This window comes from Dendrobates tinctorius, unplaced genomic scaffold (genome assembly GCF_039654945.1).
Source record: "Dendrobates tinctorius isolate UK_male_01 unplaced genomic scaffold, ASM3965494v1 ptg000022l, whole genome shotgun sequence".
Taxonomy (NCBI): Eukaryota; Metazoa; Chordata; class Amphibia; order Anura; family Dendrobatidae; genus Dendrobates; species Dendrobates tinctorius.
The window spans coordinates 40,032,289-40,051,078 of NW_027361690.1; the positions used below are offsets into that span (position 1 = coordinate 40,032,289).

Sequence of the window (18,790 nt, forward strand, 5' to 3'; positions counted from 1 at the left end):
GATGTCCAGCTGCAATTGTTTTATTGACCACATGCTACCACTCAAAGGCTGTCATGGTCCAGAGCAACATGACAATGGAGGGGACATTCGTGATTGACAGAAATGTATGAAATATTTAGTGAAAAAATTATTATACATGGATACTCAAGATGAATACAAATATTGGGATCAAAAATGAAAAAATTAAGACATGAGCGGTGAAAATTTTTTATGAGGGATGGACACAAAATGCACAACATCTAAAATTAATACAAAGGCCCGCATTTTTTTTAACGTTCAAGTCTTTTTTTTTTCATTTTTATTTCAAATAATTGTATTCATCTTGAATATCTATGCATAGTAATTTTTTTCAATAAATATTTAATACATTTCAACAGATCATGCATGCTCCGTCTATGTCGCTGTAGGTTTAATACATAATTGAGGGGGTCTATTTTTATTTTTGAGGAGTCCTTCCTTCAACTTGACAATGTAGTCTGGACTGGAGGTCTATCCACTTCAATGATAAGCTACACTTTTGTCTTGAAAGTAAGAAACACTGGAAATTTGTCTAGAGGCCTTCACAAAGGAAAACAATACTGTTTATTTTCACAGGATTATGATCTGGAGTAGCTTAATGTATGGTGGACCCCTCTAGTCTTTATTCCAGGTACACTAGCAGCTTTGTATTACATTGACTTGTTCGTCAAGCCAGTTGTATTGCCATTTCTCCAAAGCGTACCAGGAACAATTTTACAACATGACAACCCCAGGCCGCATGTAGTTCTTGCTACTGCAAGCATCCTGGATCTCCGAAATGTGGTACTGTATTCCGCAGCGTCTCCAGACTTGTCTCCCATCGCTCACATCTGGAACATCATTGGTCGGCAAATGCAAAGGTAGCTGCCAGAAGTGGATTTTTATGATTTGTGTGCCCAAGTGCATACAGCGTGGAAAAACTATCATCATACACCATCGATAACTTTACTGGGTGGCAGCCTAGGCGTGTAAGTACTTATATTTCTGCATGAAATATTTTGAACATTTTGCTTCCATTTTTTCATAATTTGTATAGCATTAACATGTCTATTGATCCAGTGACTTCTGTAACCCTACAACTTTTCCTTTTTAGTGTTGCAATTTCAATGATGAGAAATATATTCTTAAATTTTTTCAATGCTTCTAGAAAAAATCCTCCATAAGTTGGCAAGTTTCCCCACATTGTAAATTTGCCTGCAGATTTTTTCAGTATTGTATGCTGTAAACATTGTATATTGTTTATATTAGTTTATAAATTGTTAGAAAATCCAAAGAGAACAAACTTAATGTTTTTCACATTTGCTATTATTTTTATATATTTGTTGATTCCAAACATATGTACAATATTATTGCTGTAGTTACTTTCACAAATAAACTTAATTCAATTAACTAAATATGGTAATAAGTATGCCAAACTGTTTATTTTTGAATGTGAACCTTACATGGGCTAAAAAATACAGGGAATCTAAATGATCAAGTCAATGCTCATTTCGAAACCTCATCAACATGCCGAAAGGGCAGATCTGAAATTGGCCGTTTGCAAAAAAGAAAACCCCACAAATATGTTACAGCTGAAAAGACGCGTTGTTTTCTAATAGTAAACTGGTTTCCTTTAGTCTTCAGAGTGCACATTTATTTCTGGCTTGTGTACTAATTGGACAGATGTACTTTTGTTTTTAATAAACCAAACTAACACTAGTTTGGACAACTGCTATCTGTCCTGAGTCCGCCATACACATGAGCAATCTGACGTCAGAGTTCATGTGTTTTCAATGAGAGAGACTTAAGCTATTGCCAGACTGCTTGATTTTTATCTCACACTATCAACTGTTCAGGGAGTGTCAGAAGAGCACTGTCATGTCCGCCATGTCTGTTATGTCCACCATGTCTGTTTTGCCTCATGACCCCTGGAGCGGTGTGCACGTGCATCTCGTGTCTGCTATCCTGCATGTTCCCTAGAGCAGTGTGCACACTCACCTCATGACTGTTGAGCTGCGGGATGCCTGCGTTTCTGCTCTGCCTTCTGTGATCGTCTCATCATGTCTAGAACCCCTGATCATGTGTCCTTCCTATGTTCCAGCAGAGGCTGGTTCTGCATTCATCTCTGCATGTCTGGAACTCTGATCATGTGACCTGCCTAGGTTTCAGCACTGGTTCTGCAATCATCTCTGCATGTCTGGAATCCTGATCATGTGACTGCTCCCTGTGATCCTGGAGGATCTGAACTGGAAGTTCTCCCCTGGTTCTGACCCGGAGGTGGAGGTGCTATGCCCTATATCAGACCGCCCCTTCCTATGCTCAGGGCATGAGTATTGTGTTGCTTCCCTGCATGGCTGCTTGGTCTGCTGGGTTGCTCCCTCTATTCTGTGCCCTTGCACTTTGCTCTGTCGTGCGTCTCTGCACACGCTCCGTGCTCGTACTCCGTCTCTTGTCCCGTGCCTTGTCTTATGTTTGTCCGTTGTGCCATGTTTGTCCTTGTCCTGCTTGGACTTGTAGTCCTTCTGTTATTCACTGCCTTGCCTGTTTCTGCCATGTCTTGCCTTCGCTATGCTCTGCCTTGTGTTTTCCCCTCTGTTCTCTGTCTCTGCCTGTTACTCCTGCTCTATGTTCTACGGTGCTCTCTAGCACGTTCCCTGGCTAGTCCCAAGGCTTTACCTTGGCCCGGCTCTGGGCTTCGGCCTAGCTCCGCTGCTAGCTCTGTTCCTTGCTCTGACCTGACTCCGTGTTTCTGCCTAAGCTTCCGTTCCTGGTTCCGTACTCTGCCTAAGCTCTGTCTTGTTTCTCATCTCGCCTTGCCTTGTTGCTTCGTGTGCTCTCTGCATGCGCCTGGCTTTCCTAGCCTCCTGTTTGTGCCTCAGCCGTGCCCGCCTTAGCCGTGTCCGCCTGCTTGTGCCTCAGCCGTGCTCGTCGGTCAGTGACAGCTGTGTCGCCTGCCATGCCTCAGCCGGGTTCGCTGAAGTCTTGCCCGTCTGTCAGTGCCGCAGCCCGATCAGCTAGCCAGTGCCCCAGCCGTGCTCTCTGTGCTCCCTTGCACCTCACGCTGTTTCTGCACTGCGCTCTACGTGCTCTCTAAAGCACGCGCAGACCCTCGCCTGCTCCTTGGCATACCTCCACGTGCTTCTATAAAAGTACGCGCAGGTCTTGTCATGTACCCTGTCGTTCCCTCTTGCACGCACAGGTCCTAACCCTGTCCTTGAACCCTGACCCTAGTGTGCCTCTCTGCACGCGCAGGACTCTGCCTCGCCTTACCCTGACATGCCTCTCTGCACGCACAGGACTCTGCCTCGCCTGACCCTGGCGTGCCTATCTGCACGCGCAGGACTCTGTCTTGCTTGACTCTGGCGTGTCCCTCTGCACGCGCAGGCCTCCGTCCTTGAGTCTGACCTTGGCGTGTTCCTTAACACGCATCGTGTTGCTAACTTGTCTTGTCTCCTTGCATGGAACCCTGGTTTGCCTGCCGGATGCCTGGAACCTGCCGATCGCTGCCAGAGATCGTAAGCCTGATGACTGCGGCCTGATATCCGGAGCTGATGTCCGCAGCCTGATGCCCTGATCATGTCGATCGTTGTCAGATGTCCGGAGTCCGACGCCAGCGTGCCGTTGCCTACCATCTTGCACGTACCATGTCTTGAACCTTGGCATGTCTCCTTGCACGCACTCCCCCTTGGACTCTGGTGTGTTTCCTAGCACGCACCTTGTCTTGGACTCTAGTGTGTCCTAGCATGCATCCTTCCTAACCCTGACACGTACCCTGTCCTGGACCCTGGTATGTTTTCTGCACGTGTTATGTCTGGAACATTTGGCGTGCCCGTGCACGCACCTTGCCGTGTTTCACCGTTTGTGCCCTGCACCTGATTCCCTGTGGCCTTGCACCCGAATAAAGTATGTAACCACGTTTTGCAGAAGAAACCCAGTGACTTCGCTTTGTGTTTCGTATCCTGTCCGTCCTGTTGCCAGACACTCAATAGTGTCTTCCTGAGCCGGCCGTCTGGTCCAGCTGCTGTGGTGGCTCACCCCCTTGGTCTTGCCCCTGACACTCCCTGTATAGGGGGTGGGTTCTCACTAGGTCAGCTCGCCCTAGGTGGGTGGGTGCCATGGCCCAGAGGGTCCACTCTAAAAAGGAAAACGACTCAGTGTAAGCTGACACTCGTCACAAGCACATACACATTAGATGGTTGGCCCATTTAAATCTAATGTATAAAATGGAATTAAGAGGAAATTGACTAAAGGGATTGTCCTTTACTCTGATATTAATGACCGAGAACTGCTCAGCTCCAATTCAATTACCGTATATACTCGAGTATAAGCCAAGTTTTCTGCACATTTTTTATGTTGAAAAAGCCACACTCAGCTTATACTTGAGTGATGGTTCAACAAGATGGAGGGGGAGTGGTGGAGCAGCAGGTCACAGGAGCCAGCTGCTGCGACTAACCCTGTGCCCGCTGCTAAAGAGAAATTAATATTGACTGTGCTGGCAGTGAATATTCATTTCTCTTAATAGCGGGCACAGTTGTAGCAGCCGCCAGCTTCCTGTAGCTGCCGGACAATCACGTGTGTCCATTACTTAAGGGAATAAATATTCACTCCCCTCCATTCCCATGAGCATGAAGGGCAGTGCATATTCATTGCTTTTAGTAGTGGGCACACGTGAAAGCCCAGCAGCTGCAGGAAGCCAACGGCTGCTGCTACTGGGCCCGAAACGAAAGAGAAATGAATACTCACTGCTCTCCATGCACATAGTCCCAGCGTGAACAGCAGTGAGTATTTTGGCAGCTGTCCTCTGCTTGTAAGCAGTGCATGATATCACTGCCATGCTCTGCTTAAACGCATAAATCAGCTGCTGGCATCGGAACAAGACGCTGCGAAGGTGCACAGGAAGGTAAGTAGGATGTTTTTTTAATGTTTTTCTGCTTGGGCCATGCATACCAGGATAGGGATGAGACCGTAAGTACAGACATCACACCACATTACACATATGGTGTTTTGTGTCAGATCTTCAACATTTTTTTATTTTGCTTACATTTCCTAACAGAACTCAGTCCAACCTCACAGAGAGGGAGACAGGGTCAGATTCTGAGGCTATTATAGACCCGGTCAGGGGAGGTGTAGAGGTGGCTGGCCCATCTTCTGAGCCTTCCAGCTGTATCCCCCAAGCTCAACCTGCACCAGGACCTGCATCAGTTCCTTTACCAGGTTCTGACCAGCAGCTGCACAAGCACCCAGCAGCCTTGAGTAACCAGGCAACTGCAGCAGCCCTACTGTACGTCTGGAGGGCTCCCCCAGCCTGCTGCCATATCCCGCCATAGGAGACGTAGGCTAGAGAACCCTGCCTCTGATACCCGGAGGCATGTTGACACTGCAGTCCTCAATTACCTGTCCAGGGCTGCCCTGGATGAGAGTGAAGAGGCATATTCCCAAAGCCTGGCCCGATACCTCCATCCCCTATCCTGTGAGGTGAGGCTACATGTGCGAGGATCCATTCAGATCCTAATTGATGCATGCACATACCCCAATACCCCATATGAGGTATTTGAGTTCCTTGAGAGGTGGCAGCTCTCACCCCATAACCTTCTCCGCCTTACTCCCCACCCAGATGTGCATTATCAATTATGATCTGAAGTACCTCCTGCACGTGCGCCTACACCTCAACCCATTCACCCCCCAAACCAACTTTGGCCACAACAGGGCCAAATGGCAGTCTATAACCAACCTGCCCAATATGGCCACATGTAAAGACCTGGTGTTGGAGGCTGGCCCCAATCTGGATTTGGACGACGTGGCCATATCGGGGGGTATGATGGACATGGCTACAATATAATCCACAGGAGTATAATCTCCATTTTCCTTATGGCCACTTCACCGCTCAGCAACCTGACCCTGGCTACATCTTACCTCACGTCCAAGATTATCCACCACAACAGGGTGATGGTCAAGCTGGTCACCCCAGCCACCAACAAAGAGAGGCTGCTCTCCCGCCCTCACCTCCACCAACATACCAAGAACAAATTTTATATATTTCTGCATTTGCTTTTGCAAATGTTTATGTTTTATTATCTATTTGGTTGTTCAAATGTTGTGCAAAAAAAGGGCCCAAATTGTTGAGGCCAAATAAGCCATATGAAAAAAATATGGTAGCCAGAATCACAAGCTAAAGTTTGGCTTTATAAAAAGTTAAAAAAATGCCAAGTTTTGAGTCTTATTTCCTTAATTCCTTAAATAACCAAACACAAAAAATCTGTAAGCAAAACTAATGGAACACGCAAACCACCTTAAAGGAAAAAAAAATATTTATATAGACACACATAAGAACATTACAACATAGATACAGCCTAATCTTGCCAGGTAGTAGCACCCTGAGGTGACACAAAACACATCACGGACTTTGAGTCCTGAGAGCGGACGACGTAAAGGTATCACATGTGGGCTTGACCTATCCCCATTGTCCACCACACCTTCAGAAGATGGCGAGCAATCATGCATTCTTGTGAAGTTATGGAGGACCATAGAAGCTTTGATGACCTCATTGACGTTGGCTTCACTCAGCTGAATGGCTGACTGGAGGACCCGCCATTTGGCACAAAGAATGCTAAAGGCGCACTCCACCAGTCGTCGTGCACATGATAGGCGCAAGTTGAAAATCCTGCGCCGGTAGTCAAGGTTTCTGCGCGGGTATGGCCTCATTACATGCCTTGTCAATTGAAAGACCTCTTCCCCCACTAGGACATAAGGCACAGATTCTTGATTGGAGCCTGGAAGCTGACATGGTGGTGGTAGGTCCAACTGGTTATTGCGCAGCCGCCGACCCATAATGGAAGAATTGAACACTCGGGAGTCTCCAGTTCTTCCATAGGCCCCAATATCTACAATTATAAACCTGTAGTTAATGTCAACCAGAACCAACAAAACTACAGAAAAATATTGTTTATAATTCTAGAATTGGGACCCTGAGTTTGGCAGCTTATGCACACGGATGTGCTTCCCATCCAGGGCTCCAATACAATTGGGAAATTGGCAGTGCTCCTCAAATCCCCTGGCAATTCTCAACCAGTCTCCCATCTTGGGCTCAGGCATGACCACTTGATGAAGTCTGATCCAGATTTGAGAACATGTAGCCCGGACTATGCCAGATTTGGTAGATCTCCCAATCAAAAACTCAAGATGGAGTGCGGCATATGAAAGTCCAGTTGTGAGGAACCTACAATTAAACAAATGTAGAAAAAAAACATTACAGCATGCGAAAGGTTATACAAATTACCTATAGATCACCTGAACAGTGTGTAACTATCAATTAAGGAAAACACTACATACAGAAAATTCAAAGGGTTATGTGAATGTAACATAAACATCATAGTATTCTTACTTAGAGCACAGATTTGTGATATATTAAGACTAAAATTGAGCACAAGGGATCACTGACAAAGAGATTTCTGGGGAAAACGCATCATCAACATACATTATGTAGCTGAGGAATACATACCGTAACATAAGGAGAAGGTGCTCCTCAGCAGAGATACATTTGCTCATCCTGGTGTCCTGGAAGGTGATCCCTGGGCGCACTGTCTCCAACAAAACATCAAAGGTGAAAATGCTCATACGACAATATAGGAAAAACTTGTTGGGATGTGTCCGCAGAGAGTCATAAAGCCGGTGAAAATGGCCTTTATTGAGTCGTTGCCTCAAATGCGGATGCACCCACATTCATCTCCTCCTCCTCGGATCCACAATCAATGTGTATGGCTGGCCAAAGCGGCGGGACAAAACCCAGTTGTAGAGAACATGGTCAGTTGGGGTGAACTGAAGTGTGTCTGACATGTTGGCAACCAATACACCAACACAAGCACAGCAACAAAATAGCCAGATTGGGGGCTGCCACCTGTTGTAGAGGCAATGGGTTGCTGATGATGATGTAAATTATTTTCAGGCCTTAAAACCGTGAAATCATGTAAAGTATAGAGTGGCACTACTACAGGGTGCACAAGTAGGTTACCCAGACCAAAGTGAATAATAAAGTAACTTGGCACTCAACTGAATGATCCTTTCAAGACAAGATTTTATTTTTTTGCAGTCACAAAGACGTTTCGGCCTACAACTGGCCTTCATCAGTCTGCCGACTGCTGTCAATAATGAGATTAAGCATGAAAGACTGTGTGAATTCCGTGCGGGTGTAGTACTGGGGTGTATCAACCTGGATGCAGTATCCGCTGTTAGCCCGGACGCCGGAATTAAACACAGTCTTTCATGCTTAATCTCATTATTGACAGCAGTCGGCAGACTGATGAAGGCCAGTTGTAGGCCGAAATATCTTTGTGACTGCAAAAAATAAAATCTTGTCTTGAAAAGATCATTCAGCTGAGTGCCAAGTTACTTTATTATTAAAACCGTTAAATGTCCATTTTGCAAAGTTGCGCAAAAAAACGCTATACGGATGCCATACGGATTACATACGGATGCTTATATGTGCAGAATACGTGGCCACACCATGCCAACGGATGACATATGGATCACTGTTCAAGGAACATTTCTGCGTATTACATCTGTACAAAACGGTCCGTATTTTAATACATTAACTGTGACTCCAGCCAAAGAGTTGGATACAGTGGCTTACTGCACCACTCCACCTTTCTGCCTGGTGTCTCAATTTCACCAATATTTGTATCCTCAGAATGCAGAAACCAGTGAACACCATAAATGAACAGAAAGATGTACCAACTGCTATTAGGTAATGTAAGGACAGGCTTGTGATGATTCTGCAGTATAGTGAATCTTAATGAAATAAATTGGTGGGGTTGTGTCCGAAGATATTGAAATCCGGAGGTCTCATTCAGTTTCAATGAGTATTGTTAGTAGATGCTGCATCCACAGGTTATCATTGGTGTCAGTGGGACTCTGTCCTCAGGTAGTACGGTGTGTCCGTTGCCCGTCACAAACACACCGTAATACCTGAAGACACAGGCAACGGACACACCAGACCAGCGTCCCCTCATCCCGATGTACTTTTTGTATTTTTAAATAATGCACCAACCAATCAGTGAGTGTTCTGGGGGGCCAGTTATATATGCGGTGCATGCCACGACTACCCTCCTTCTATTAACAGGACCTTCCTGGGGACGCTAGCTGAGATGCAAGTGTGGAACGCAATTGTGTCAGTGCGTGAGCATCACCGGAAGTGCCGGAGGATAGGGAATAGGTATTGGGGAATAAGTATTAGGGAAAAAAGCACATATAGAAGTCATATGGACATGAATATGAGGGAATGGGGACATAAGCTGGTGTTAAGATGTAATCAGGTATAATAACCATATAAAGGAAACAAATATATCCAACACCTTTTTACATCCTGGGGTAAGTGCATTACATTTAATGAGGACTGCACAGTGATCAAATTCATGCTAAAAAGGACCTTAAAGTGACAGTACAATTAATAATAACAAAGTACAAGTGTGAGTGTTGATTTATAACTTTATTAGTGACAATACCTTATATACGCTGCAAAAAAATGCTTCTATGAGTTAGATTTAAAGTGATAGTGCAGCAATAAAAAATATATGAACAAGTGAAACTGGGGAATGCAACACTGTTAATATAGCTGTAATGATGCCAGTTTCTGTAGCCAATGTGATTATAAATGCATATTGTTTGAAAGTACCCTTGCGCAATAAGGTGACCGGTGCCGAATAAAAGAAAAGAGGGCAAGGATTTAGACTGTACTAGAGGGACTAATAATCAGCCTAGTCCTCTAAACATCTCATAAGCCCCATAATGGGTAGCATAGGTACGGACAGACCTCTATAAATCCCATATGTAACAATAGAAATATATTTTTAAAAAAATGGAAAAAAGAAATCCTTTAATACACAATAAAGTCCAAGAGTCCCAATATATTATGATTGATGGTAATGATTCCTCAGGCAACTTCCAAGTGTATATTGTAGGAACATCTCTAAATGGCAATAAGGCTAGTAAAAATTCCCAATATGTATGCAATCAAATTCCATGCCGCAGATGAAGGAAAGATGCAAACTACAAATAAATGTAAAAAGAATACAATTAAAATCAAATATGAAAATTGAAAATTGTTAAAAATTATCAAGGACATAAAAGCAAACAAACACCCACCAACCTAAAAAATATACCCATTTAATGAAACGCAGCAAAGCCCAGGTTTTCATTCAAGCCCTGCAGATTCAAGGTGCCCAGTCAGTATATCCATCAACTTTCAATTTGAGTCAAGGTCCTACCTATATCTCCACCCTGAAGTCCCAAAGAGGCCTGATTGATCCTCTTGATGCACAGTCCTCTAGAGTTACAATTATGGTACCTCATGAAGTGTCGTGGCAACGTCTTGAGGATTGTTTCATCATCCACTGAGTGGGCCTTAGCGATGTCACAGATATGATCCCCAACCCTGATTTTGAATTCATGGGTGGTTACTCTGATGTATAGTTTGCCACAAGTGCACTCTGCATGATAAATCACCCCACTGGATGAGCAATTCCGGTGTTTGCAGATTTCAAAGATACAAGCACCATCAAAATTTCTGAAATTTTTGGATTTTGCTAAATTTATACAGGCTTAACATACGGTAAGCCACATGGGAAAAATCCATTAGATCCAGCATTTTCACCCACGCTTTCCTTATGAAGTTTATAGTGGCTATGGACCAATAAATCTTTGAGGTTAGACAATCTTTTGACTACACATTGAGGGGAGGGTAGAATTCATTTGAGAATGTGATCAGTCAAGAGGGTATTCCTATTTCTCTTGATGATATCTGCCAACTCCTGCCATTGACTGTTTTAGGTCGAAATAAAGCGCACCTGTACATCACCATTTGTTTTCTCCTTGTTGATGTTCCCATAAAGCAACGCATTCCTTGTTATGGAAGTTACAGCTCCCTATACAGTTGTGCTCAAAAGTTTACATACCCGGAAGAACTTTTGTTTTCTTGGACTTTTTTCAGAGAATATGAATGATAACAACAAAACTTTTTCTCCACTCATGGTTAGTGGTTGGGTGAAACCATTTATTGTTAAACTGTGTTTTCTCTTTTTAAATCATAATGACAACCCAAAACATCTAAATGACCCTGATCAAAAGTTTGCATACCCCATTTCTTAATTCAGTGTAATGCCTCCTCTAACATCAATGACATCTTGAAGTCTTTTCTAATAGTTGTAGATGAGGTTTTTTATTTTCTCAGATGGTAATGCTGCCCACTCTTCTTGGCAAAAAGCCTCCAGTTCCTGTAAATTCCTGGGCTGTCTAGCATGAACTGTGCGCTTGAGATCTCCCCAGAGTGGCTCAATGATATTGAGGTCAGGAGACTGAGATGGCCATTCCAGAACCTTCACTGCATTTGCGCAGTAATGGCTTTCTTCTAGCTACTCGACCATGCAGCCCATTTTTTTTCAAGTGCCTCCTTATTGTGTATCATGAAACAGCCACACCGCTAGTTTTCAGAGAGTCCTGTATTTCAGCTGATGTTATTTGTGGGTTTTTCTTTGCATCCCGAACAATTTTCCTGGTAGTTGTGGATGACATCTTTTTTGGTCTACCTGACCGTGGTTTTGTCTTTACAGAGCTTTCGATTTTCCATTTGTTAATCACAGTTTGAATGCTGCTGACTGGCATTATCAATTCCTTGGATATCTTTTTGTATCCCTTTCCTGTTTTATATGTTTTTCCTGTTTCCTGTAGATCAATTGACAATTCTTTTGCTTTCCCCATGACTCACAATCCAGAAACATCAGTGGCTGGATGAAAGATGCAAGAGTCTGTCTGGATCCCAGAAACTCACTCACAGGTTTTATTCACACACACTGATTACAAGCAAACAGGTCACAGGTGAGGATGTTACCTTTAGTAGCCATTCAAACCCATTTGTGTCAACTTCTGTGCATGTTATCAGGCCAAAATCACCAGAGTATGTGAAGTTTTAATCAGGGTCATTTGGATGTTTTGGGTTGTCATTACAATTTACAAAGAGAAAACAGTAGTTAGACAATAAATGACTTCACCCAATCACTAACCATGAGTGGAGAAAACGTTTTGGTGTTATCATTCATATTCTCTCCAAAAAAAAGCCAAGAAAGCAATAATTCTGCCAGGGTATGTAAATATTTGAGCATAATTGGAGATAGTATGAGATCCCCACAGGTCCCTATGCAAAGAATGATGACCTCCACAGCTCCCTAAATACCGAATTGGGCCCCCACAGCTTCACATGCACAGTATAGTGTCCCCACAGGTCCCCCAACATCCTGGGCTAAAAATTAAAACCTATATACTCACTCGATCAAGTCTCCCTGTCCACCAAAAACTCTGTCTCATCTTCTCGCCTATTTAGCAGTGAGCTGGTGTGTGCAGCACAATGTAGTGAAGTGATTGCATTGACAGAAGTTCCCTGCGAGGTATAGACCTTAGGACAATGATACTCTTAAAAGTTTTACAGGCCAATGCGGCCCACTGCCCATCTGACATTTTCCTGATGATCCATCCCACCTAGGGAGGGAGACAAATAAAATGCTATATTAGAGACACCTCGGATTGCCACACTAGGTGACATGCACATTTTGACTTATGGCAAAAGCAAGAAGCGCTTATATATAAAGAATGAGAAGCTGGTAGATTATAAGGTTTTGAAAACAATACAAACTATCACTAACTAATTAATTTTCTTTGCCCCTTATATGTTTATCTTAATGGCAATAAACAGTTGAAGAATATAAATACAATAAACAAATGTCTTGCTTTTTCTTTGTATGCAACATTAGTTTAACATATTTGTTTTTTAAGTTCTGCAACAACTGGATACTATACCGAAAAGCCTAAAATATGCATAAAATAGAATCTTTATGTGGCGTGTCCAAACCATTGAGATAATTAAAAATGCCCAATGAACCATGGAATTGAATGTATAGGTTTCACATAACTTATTGTTAAATTAAATCTTTTCTCTAACCGTCTATGGCTTGCTGATTAGCATAAATTAATATAGAACGCTTTCTTGTCGACTGCCAGCATCTGTTTCTATAATTTTTTATCCAAATATGCTTTGCTTTTCCATGTCATTATATTTAAATCCATCCATCATTTGAGTGTTTTTTTTAACATATGCAACAAACCCATTTCTCTCAAGTGTAGAAATGTAAGATTGTCATACCTAGGACTAAATATTTAAGAGCAAACATACCCTCAAGGTGTCAGCGCTTTCAGCTTGAAGATAGAATAAAAATCCTTATGGACAGAAAAAAATAATAATCCCCTGTAGTTTTTTTAGTCCCAGTCACAGTCAAGCAGCTTTGTAAGAAGCCTGTATATCTTGAAATGTAAATGCTTATCCCATGAGAGTTCTGAATCGTTACGATTTAAAGTATGGATATTTCACTGTTTGGGCATTGTATAAAGTCACTACAGTGCTGTTTCTGAATACAAATTAAAATGCTATGTGCGGTATAACATGCAAATGTCCCGCTTCCTCCCTGCGGCAAATAGAAGGATTCACAGGCCCCATTTACTCTTGTGCTGCTATCAGTTTAGAAGGCAATTGTATACAAGTTAGTAGTTATAGTTGGCATTAGAAGTAAAAGGCATATGCACTAACTAGCCAAACAATTGCAGATTTTCGAAACTAGTTTTAATCTTTATAAATTTCAATTCTATGGCATTCCTGTGAAGATCCCATGATATATTATTGATGACAAAAATTGTCCATTATGTCTAGATCCTGATATCCTATCTAAAATAATGGAAGTGCTATTTAGAAGAAACTCCTACTACATGCTCAGTGATGAAAAGAATGGAGTGCTGACTTCACCAATAATAATTAATTAACAATACTTTGTTTAACCCCTTATTCACCGAGTCAATTTTGACCTTAATGACCAGGCCAATTTTTACAATTCTGACCAGTGTCACTTTATAACTCTGGAACGCTTCAACGTATCCCACTGATTCTGAGAACGTTTTTTCGTGACATGTTGTGCTTCATGACAGCGGTAAAATTTCTTCTACATGACTTGCGTTTATTTATGAAAAAAACTGAAATTTGGCAAAAATGTTGAAAATTTAGCAATTTTCAAACTTTTAATTTGTGTGCCCTTAAATCAAAGAGTTATGTCACACAAAGTAGTTAAAAAATAACATTGCCCACATGTCTACTTTACATCAGTACAATTTTGGAAACATATAGGATTAAAAGTTAACCAGCGAATTCTCATTTTTCCAACAAAATTTACAATCCATTTTTTTTGGGACCAAGTCACATTTGAAGTGACTTTGAAAGGCCTGTGTGACAGAAAATGCTCAAAGGTGACACCATTCTAAAAACTGCACCCTTCAAGGCACTAAAAACAACATTCAACAAGTTTACTAACGCTTCAGTTCCTTCACAAGAACTGGAGCAATGTGGAAGGGAAAATTGATCGTTTAACTTTTTCACAAAAAATTTACTTTAGACCCCAAAAAAGAAGTAATCAAAATTGCTGGATGGATCATCCATCAACAATCTTAAAAAAAATGACAAAACTGCCAGGTCGACCCATTGTTGCAAGTATAGGTAGCATCTGTGAAAAGGCTAGCACCTATACTGACTCTTTTTTTACAGCCTATGGTGAAACAACTACCCTCGTATGTGAATGACAATACCCATTTTATTCAAATTTTACAGGATGTCGCCCTTCATCCCGACTCAATTTTGGTAACCTGTGATGTGGTGTCACTTTATTCGAACATCACCCATGGAGATGGAATGCAGGCCATCACATATTTCCTGGACTTCTACAGATAATACAATAGTGACAATTGGTATCAGGTTCTTTTATCTCTTTTCTTCATATTATTATATATTCAACCTTTGGTGCTGGCGATTTATGTTGCAATGTTGCAACATAAAAATCAATATAAGTGACTGTATTATACTCACCACATTAAGCCAAATGTTTGGCTGTGGGTTTGACAAGGCATTATCATCGCCCTATTCTCGGCATTGCTGACGGTATGAGTGCGCATGCGCTGCCCCTCTGTATCTGCCTTGACAGATGAGTATAGCACAAGATGCTGCGAGATTACCGGCGTCCTTGACAACGGGCGGTGACGTGCTTCTGGTCACCGCCTGTATGTGTTATGTGCATGTACTGGCGTTCATTATGGCGCCATCAACATCACTTTTCGATGCCCCTGCTCCTCTGGAACATCTACTCAATCACCGGTAATCAATCTGAATGAATTAAAGGGAACCCGTCAGCAGTTTTGGCCGATATAAGATACAGCCACTGCCTTTCAGGGCTTATCTACAGCATTCTATAATGCTGTAGATAAGCCCCCGATCCGACCTGAAAGATAATAAAAATATGTTTTATTATACTTACCCAGGGGGGCGGTCCTGTACGATGGGTGTTGCAGGTCCTGGTCTGGTGTCTACCATCTTCTTCCAATGCCTCCCTCCTGCTTGCTTCACAGGCTCCCGGGAATCGCGCTCCTGCACAGGCGTACTTATCTGTCCTGCCGTGCGCAGGCGCTTGTCCTCTCTGACCTTTCCTGGCACCTGCGCACTGCAGTACTTTGCTGTAGATAAGCCCTGAAAGACAGGGGCCGTATCTTATATTGGCCAAAACTGCTGACATGTTCGCTTTAAGTGTGTATATATACTGTGTCTGGTACACTTTCTCCCACACAATCTCCCTGATGAACCTGTGTTCCACATCTATACACATGAGGTGTCTGGGACTTCATACCTGATGAGTCTTCATGGGTGATTTTGACCCTTTTTGTGTCTGTCATGGCTATTGCTAATATGGGGTTAAAAATATCTTTTGTGCTATACTTGTCTTATTTTTGACTGATATAAGGATTTATATATAAGGTGTTTATTAAAATCTTTGGATATAATATCATTTATTGTGGATCAATTGTATCACTTGTTTTATACCTGCTTTATCTGCACCCTATTTGCACTTAGCACTTTATGCTCTACTCAGGATATGTTTTTTCTGAACTCTGTCTCCGAGTGGCCTCAGACCTATTGATATTCATCTTGGTCAATCCCCATAGGCTTTGTTTTCTATTCATGCCAGAGTGTTTACATGATGGTTTTCTTTCAATGTTTTGTTACATGTGCATCAGATTATGCTATTGTTTTTAATTAACTTTTATATGATTGGCTAATAAAGTGTGTTTTTACAATGTTCATGACATAAGGTGTGCATATCACTATTTCTTTTTCTTCTTTTTTCATCAACAATCTTAAATACGCAGACGATACAACATTTATAGCAATAAATAAAGACGGAATGAAGGACTTATTACTGAGTATCAAGATGGAAACCTCGAACATGGGACTGCTATTCAGCACAAAGAAGACATTGATATTGACTACTGCCAGGTATGACCAGGATACAGTGGCATGTTAAAGATTGGGCATCCCTGGTCAAAATTATTGCTATTCTGAACAGTTAAGCAAGTTAAAAGTGAAATGATCTCTAAAAGGCCTAAAGTGAGGGCCATTGTAAAACCTTCAGTTTACGCTTTTTGCGGTAAGTCTATTGTGGATTTTGATGTGTGATTAGGATCACTATCTATTTGTATAAGCCATCCTCTTTTCAACTTCAGCTTTTTTACAGATGGTGCTATGTTTGCATCAAGAATTTGTTGAAATTTAATTGAATTCATTCTTCCCTCTACCAGTGAAATGTTCCCCATGCCACTGGCTGCAACACAACCCCAAAACATTATTGATCCACTCCCCATGTGTAATGGTTGGCGAGATGTTCTTTTTCTGAAATTCTGTGCCTTTTTTTCTCTACACATACCTTTGGTCATTGTGACCAAAGAGTTCAATTTTAACTTCAACAGTCCACAGGACTTGTTTCCAAAACACATCAGGCTTGTTTAGATGTTCTTTTGCATACTTCTGATGCTGAATTTTATGGTGAGCATGCAGGAGAGGTTTTCTTCTGATGACTCTTCCATGAAAGTCATATTTGTGCAGGTGTCTCTGAACAGAATAATAATGTACAAGAATTCCAGAGTCTGCTTAATTTTTCTGAAGGTCTTTTGCAGTCAAGCAGGGGCTCTGATTTGTCTCTCAGCTTTCACTGAAATTTTTCTTGGTCTCCCAGACCTTATCTTGACTAGAGATGAGCAAGCCATTCAAGATTTGGTTCAGTGTATGTCTTGATATTCGCCAAACAACCGAACCCCATTGAATTCAATGTGAGGCAATAGCAGTCTTGTATGCAACACATTAAGTGGGGGACAAAAAGCTTCCCAAAGCTCAAATTAGGGGCGGACACCAGGAAAAGTGTCTTCAATTGACAAAGAGCACAAATAGTATAATTGCTCAGCATGGATGCATGGGACAGGACTTGTATCAGGATTTCTAGCTGAAACATTGATCAGTAACAAGTGGATGAGTGAAAGGAGTAGTCCTGGTGCTCTGAGAGATCTGCCAACTTCAGGCAACACACATGAAAGAGACCCAACTTGGAGTCCAAACATTTACAAAAATTATAGGCAGACACCATGAAAAGTGGAATCAATTGACCCACAGTAGAAATTTGATAATATCACAGCAGCAGTCAGCCATGAGTCATGCATGAAGTATCAGGCCAGCATTTAGAGCGTTGAATTGAACTTTCAAATAAACAAGGTGGGTGATGGTGTGGTGTCAGAATTCTTTGCAGGGAGCCCTGATACCTCATACAATAGCTCAAACTGTTTTTTTTTCCCAGCAATGCTCAAGTAGCGCAAATATCAGCTTGGTAAAGCACAAATGTTAGAAAAATGTAAGGATAGCAGCACAGATAGTTGACTAAAAGTAAGTGCAGGCCTGTCGTTCTGGGATCCCTACTTCTAAAGGCAACAAACATGAATGAGACCCAACTTGGAGTGCAAACATTTAAAAAAAATATTGGCATACACCACTAAAGTGGCATCAATTTCCACAGAGTGGAAACAGTCTAATGGGCCTCTGAAACCACTTCCACAAAAAGCAACCCACCAAATGGAGATCTAACTTGGAATCTTCACACTTTAAGAAGTTATTGTCACACATCACTACTAAAGTGGCATCAATTTCCACAGAGTAAAAACAGTATAATGAGCCTCTGACACACCTTCCCCTACAGGCAACCAACAGATGGGGACCCATCTTTGAGTCTCTACATTTCAAAAAATTGTGGAGATCTTTGACTCCTGCACCTTCACTAACAGTTTGTCTGGTACAATGAGCCTCCCTCGATTGCTGTAATCCACCCCACCATGGCATCCGCCTGTGTGATGACAGTCCTGAAGTTAGAGATATTGTTATCCCTTTCCCATACTCCTTTGCTTCCACCTCTTCTTCTGGGACCACCATCTCCTCCTGAAGACTATTCAAAGTGTGCCTCAGCATTTAGATGACCAGAATAGTGATGTTGATGATGGCACTGTCAGCGTTAACCATTTTAGTAGCCATTTCGTAACTGTGCAGAAAGGTGCAGAGGTCCTTCATCTGTGCCCACTCCAAAAGCATGATTTACACCATGACCATACTGCGTTGGCCCAGGCTATGCAAAATGACATACTGCCCCAGGGTTTGTCACTGTTGTCACAGTCGCTGCAACATGTGCAGGGTGGAATTCCACTGTGTCGGCACATCGGTAATCAAACTGCTAAGCGGTAGGCCAAAAGACCTCTGTGGTGATGCAAATCAATCATCTGCGTGCTGTGATCGGCAGAAGTGAGCACATAACGACTGTACTTTCTGCAGTAGTGCATCCAGGCCAGGACAGTG

At 42.3% G+C, this 18,790-nt stretch overlaps 1 long non-coding RNA gene across 1 annotated transcript; it reads right to left on the reverse strand.

The window, feature by feature from the left end:
* Positions 1 to 9,468: 9,468 nt before the first annotated feature.
* On the reverse strand, positions 9,469 to 13,342 carry LOC141083961 (uncharacterized). The gene is made up of 3 exons (XR_012230870.1): positions 13,211 to 13,342; positions 12,310 to 12,519; positions 9,469 to 10,038 (listed from the first exon to the last, which is right to left on the reverse strand). It is a non-coding gene; the product is annotated as an uncharacterized lncRNA (long non-coding RNA).
* Between the last annotated feature and the right edge of the window lie 5,448 nt (positions 13,343 to 18,790).